The 5,931-nt window shown below is 43.3% G+C and overlaps 1 pseudogene across 1 annotated transcript; it reads left to right on the forward strand.

Annotated features, from left to right (window-relative positions):
* Positions 1–496: 496 nt before the first annotated feature.
* On the forward strand, positions 497–3,396 carry LOC110538276 (G protein-coupled estrogen receptor 1 pseudogene; annotated as a pseudogene). Its single transcript, XR_016484808.1, has one exon. The product of XR_016484808.1 is annotated as a G protein-coupled estrogen receptor 1 pseudogene (transcript).
* Positions 3,397–5,931: the final 2,535 nt, after the last annotated feature.

The raw sequence follows: 5,931 nt of genomic DNA on the forward strand, positions 1-5,931 counted from the left end.
GGGCTGTCTCTTACTTGTATAGAAATCATGTGCCCTGCTCTAGCCAAAACATCAGATTTAGAATGGTTTTGTTCAATGTTAATTAGCTTCAAATCTATTTTCCCACCATCCCACCAATTAATAAAAATTAAGTCTGGAGCAGGCTGAGCCAGGATGGGCTGAAGATTTCAAAGCAGCTGGTTTTCAATGAATCTGTTTAAGCCTGAGAATGTGCATTTTAATGCCCTTTGGTAACCACCAACGAACTTCGTCTCGTCTCGGAATTAGTAGAGACAAACTGTTGAGTTCAACCATCATATATGATTGATTGCTGTGTATACAGTTCGATACCAGTAAATATTGTTTTACCTGAGATGAAACCTCTGGTCCTTTGGAGTTTGATATGTGCTCAATCACTAGACAGACAACCAGACATGTCATTTGACCAAAGGCTGCTGAGCACATAATCCTTCTTTCATGTAATGACTTTCTTCTTCTGTCTTCTCCACAGCTCAGGTGTCACAGCAATAGCGTCACAGGCTGAGGTTGGGTGAATAAACATGCACATGGACTGGATGAGAAAATCCAGCACTGGAATCAGAACGTGTGAAAAACAAACGGCTCAAAAAAAGAGAAAGAAGCAAAGTCCCTTAGTACATGTTGGTCCTTAGGTTGAACCACATGGATCATGTAAGCCCTTAGGTTGAACCACTTGGATCATGTAAGCCCTTAAGTTGAACCACATGGATCATGTAAGCTCTTAGGTTGAACCACATGGATCATGTAAGCCCTTAGGTTGAACCACTTGGATCATGTAAGCCCTTAGGTTGAACCACATGGATCATGTAAGCCCTTAGGTTGAACCACATGGATCATGTAAGCCCTTAGGTTGAACCACATGGATCATGTAAGCCCTTAGGTTGAACCACATGGATCATGTAAGCTCTTAGGTTGAACCACTTGGATCATGTAAGCCCTTAGGTTGGACCACATGGATAATGTAAGCTCTTAGGTTGAACCACTTGGATCATGTAAGCCCTTAGGTTGAACCACTTGGATCACGTAAGCCCTTAGGTTGGACCACATGGATAATGTAAGCCCTTAGGTTGGACCACATGGATCATGTAAGCCCTTAGGTTGGACCACTTGGATCATGTAAGCCCTTAGTTTGAACCACATGGATCATGTAAGCCCTTAGGTTGAACCACATGGATCATGTAAACCCTTAGGTTGAACCACTTGGATCATGTAAGCCCTTAGGTTGAACCACATGGATCATGTAAGCCCTTAGGTTGAACCACTTGGATCATGTAAGCCCTTAGGTTGGACCACATGGATAATGTAAGCCCTTAGGTTGGACCACATGGATAATGTAAGCACTAGCAACATGCCGATAAGAAGGGGTGATATCAAAACATGGAGGTGCTGCTCTGTGTCTGTACCCTCTGTCATCTATTGCTAGGCAAACCTTGATATAAACATGGGGTCAGATAACCCTTAAACTATTTCTATATTATAAGAACTGACTTCTGTCAGCATGCAAATGGAGCATAGATGAGAGAACCTTTCGAGACAGAGAATCGGGCACTGACACGATTGAAATATGTAGGCTATATGATCTATGATTCAAGACCTTCAAAGCAAAGACACAGGCAGTATGGAAGTGCAGACCACCTCTCTGGTTCAGGCATATGTCACCGGTACGGAGCAACTAAACACCTCATATGACTACAACGTCACGGACGCGACTGAGAACCCAGACACCTATCAGTTCTATACCATCGGCCTCTTCCTCTCCTGCCTCTACACCATCCTCCTCTTTCCCATCGGCTTCATTGGGAATATACTCATCCTGGTGGTCAACCTCAACCACAGGGAGAAGATGACTATCCCGGACCTCTACTTTGTAAACCTGGCAGTCGCAGACCTCATCCTGGTGGCAGATTCCCTCATCGAGGTCTTCAACCTCAATGAGAAGTACTATGAGTACGCTGTTCTGTGTACCTTCATGTCCTTATTCCTGCAGGTCAATATGTACAGCAGCATCTTTTTCCTGACATGGATGAGCTTTGATCGCTACGTGGCTCTGGCCAGCTCCATGAGCAGTAGTCCTCTGAGGACCATGCAGCACGCCAAGCTCAGCTGCAGCCTCATCTGGATGGCCTCCATCCTGGCTACGCTGCTCCCCTTCACCATCGTCCAGACCCAGCACCGCGGCGAGGTGCACTTCTGCTTCGCCAACGTCTTTGAGATCCAGTGGTTAGAGGTGACCATCGGCTTCCTGGTGCCCTTCTCCGTCATCGGCCTGTGCTACTCGCTGATCGTGCGTATCTTGATGCGGGCGCAAAAGCACCGGGGTCTGTGGCCTCGCAGACAGAAGGCCCTGAGGATGATCGGGGTGGTGGTGCTGGTGTTCTTCATCTGCTGGCTGCCTGAGAACATCTTCATCAGCATCCAGCTGCTGCATGGCACGGACGACCCGGCCCAGCGCAGCACCTTCAGCGGCCACCTGTGGCACGACTACCCGCTGACGGGCCACATCGTCAACCTGGCCGCCTTCTCCAACAGCTGCCTCAACCCCATCATCTACAGCTTCCTGGGGGAGACCTTCAGGGACAAGCTAAGACTCTTCATCAAGCAGAAGGCCAGCTGGTCCGTGCTCTACCGCTTCTGCCACCACACCCTAGATTTACACATACCTGTGAGGAGTGGGGTGTCGGAGGTGTGATGCTGCAGGATCAGCAACATCTTTGTATGAAAGGTTAGGATGTAACAGAAGTCCAGGGGGGAGTAAGAGCTATGTGCTGCTGTGTCTACCCAGCAGGATCCTGGGAATTGTCTTCATGACACACTCAATTCTTCCAGAATTCAGCTTCTTATAAGTGGTAGAGATACCATGGTGGAAAACTGAAACTGACCATGAGGCAGCCATTTTGTCTCCTGTAAGCGCGGGTGGAGAACACACTGTGTATCTTCATTAGATATAAATAATGATATTAGGGTAATAAATAAACATTTGGAAAATGGAGAAGGCAAATTGATGAAAATACCAGGTTTGGTGTTCTTTCAATCTCTTCTCATTATTCTAATGTAACAAAGCTATACCTGTCATGAAACCGCAACAATCTACTCAGAGAAATGGCAGTGTGGGAACAACTTAAAACAGACACATCAAAGGGACCAGTGACTTGCTTCTCCTTGACCCCAGTGTGGTTATTGTAACACTGTATACTGCTCAGAACTGTTTGGGTAACCCATAAGACCGCTAGACACACCTGTTGTCGGATCGTTTTTTTATGTACTGACAATTCATTGTATTGTAAGTAGATGTCCTTTTCTTTGTTTGCCTGTGCAAGCAATTGACCACTCACACCACTTTTATTTAAATAAATAAAATAAACATTTGTTTTTTAGGAAGCTGTTGAGAAGCTCTTTGCTGACTTAGTACTGACAACCTTAAGTGTATTACAAAAAGTGGAAGTAAAAGACAGGATATGCCTTCCATAAATCTAAACAAATAATTTTTCTACATATGAAAACAAATTGTAGGTGGTGACCTGCTGCATGTGCCCAGACGTCAGAAAAAGCTTCTTTGCCTTTGATTTTCTCCTACGTTTACAGAATTCATTTGAAATGTTTTTAACAAAAATATTCTTAAAATCAAGGTAGATAGCAAAGGAAACATGAATGCTCATTTTCCTCAAGCATACACAAACAGTTGTGTGCCAGTGCCTTCAGTATTTGAAGAACGCTAAACATATCGAGTTAAGACCGATACTCATTCTAAAGACGGATGTTGTCCACATTATTATGACCCTAGTTGTCAACTCCTGTTTGCCTGAGGCAGAAACAAGGAGGCAGGTGTTTCTCTGAGTGGAGGAGAGGGACTATATGTAAACACATTACTCAATGAAGACGACAGAGGCGCTGCTATCATCTCTTGTGTTTACTCTCAGTCGCCAACAGTTTCAGTCATTCTAAAACTACAGTGAGCAGAGACAGATTTATTTACCAAATGCTTGTTTATTTACCAAATACTATTTTGGGTAAGGGCTGAGGGTAAGGGTTAATATCCCTTTAAACATCCTTTTCTGTCTTGCTAATCTGTCTGTGAAACAAGGCTGAATAAAGACCAGATCTTTTAGTTCTTGTTACAGTTGAGAGTATATACAGTAGGCTACTGTAAGGAGTCTCACCTGCTCCTGTTTTGCTAGAAAAATCTCCTCAATTACAGGAACCCGGCAAAAGGACTGCTCCCCTCAACTATTGTTCTCATTCACTGTAAACCCAAACATTCTGCAGAAATACACCAATCTTTGTAAGTTTATGCCATGACCCTGTTAACCCTTATTGAACTCTAAGACCCTCGCCTCAGTCATTACCGTGTATGAAATCCTTACTGTGCATTACGGTGCGTTCTGAGAAAAGTATCCATTTTCCATGAATGTAAAAGGAACTGAGAGAAAAACAAACAAATACAGTGGATTCCAGTAATTGCAGTTCCCAGCAGTTAGGTTTTTGTGCTATTTGTTTGTGTTTGTGAATTACTCCTAGGTTACTCAAACTGTAACAATCCATTCTATCTCTAATTTGAATCTGGGGAAATGATGGATTAGTGCATGTGTCAGATATCGTTTGACTAATAGGCCTACTTACTGAAACCACAACAGAAGAGGCATGGTATTTTTTTTTATAGACATCATAAAATATCTTATAGAATCTGCCAACAAGCCCTTCTATGTGCGCCTGAATTCCCACGCGTGAACCACCCATAACAAGCAAACTAATTTATATCAAGATAACAATAAGATATCAATAATAGCACATAGGCAATTGGTCATAGGCAATTTGAGGTTATGTACTTCAGGATTATGCAACAGGCGGGCCACGCAAACAGGATGGCAGTGGCTCATTTGGGTGCCACCACTTTGTAACATTTATGGCCTAACCCATGTGCGTTGTTGAAGAATACAATAGCACATTGATTTTCTTTTAGAGTGCCTGGCTAAAAAAAACAGGGCATCAAAAACTGGGTTCCTAGTTGGAAGTAGATTGACTATCAACTTGTTTCTTACCTTGTAATAAATACTAACACTATCAAAGGAGAAATAAGGAGTAGTAATTAACAAACAATTCCTAATAATTACAAGGCAAATAAATACTGGCTACTAAGCAACACAAGAGGATGTGAAAAACCTTTGGACAGTGCCATAAACGTATTCATTGAGGCTCCAAATCATCTGACGTAAATCCAGTTTACAGCCTCTGTGTATATCATTGTCAGATAGAGCAAGTCAATAAACAGTTAATGCATCAGGTTGAATCTGACATGGCTAAAAGTGATCTGTCTTTTTATTACTATCTCGTATTACTGTGAATTGCACCCTCTATCCTAAGCAACATTTTGGGATGAATATTCTCAAAGCCACAAGCAAAAAACTACTTCGGTGTCATTCCAGAGAGCAAATAGGTTCCCATTGAAAAATGGTTTCAAGGATGATACAGGGCACGCCTGCATGTATCCTGTGGTTTAATTATTGTTCCTGTGGGTGTTGCTGAGACAACCTCCCTGTGGGTCTGTTACAGTAATGCCAGTGAGAGTTCAGTAAGTTACATTGTGTGTGAATGGGAAAGTGTGCTGCTGGGCTGGATGGCCAGCCTGTGGCTGTGGTAAGGCTGGGCTGTATTTGTGGATGGAGCTGCTCAGCGGGAGATGGCGGCTTGGCGTAGTCTGGGAAAAGCATGAGCCCAAACCACAAACTGTTTTTCCAGCTGTGATAATCCAGGCAGCCTGGGAAATCAGCTCAGAGCATTGTTTGAATAATTGTTTGTAGGGGGTCTTTCGTGAAAATGTCAAACTTCTTGTGGTACATGATACAAAGATCTGTCGTTTTCACACAAAACACGTGTGTACCTCGTCTCTTTTGGGTGAAATAGCATGTTAAATTGCTT

This window comes from Oncorhynchus mykiss, chromosome 12 (genome assembly GCF_057628025.1).
Source record: "Oncorhynchus mykiss isolate SJ-2025 chromosome 12, ASM5762802v1, whole genome shotgun sequence".
Lineage (NCBI taxonomy): Eukaryota > Metazoa > Chordata > Actinopteri > Salmoniformes > Salmonidae > Oncorhynchus > Oncorhynchus mykiss.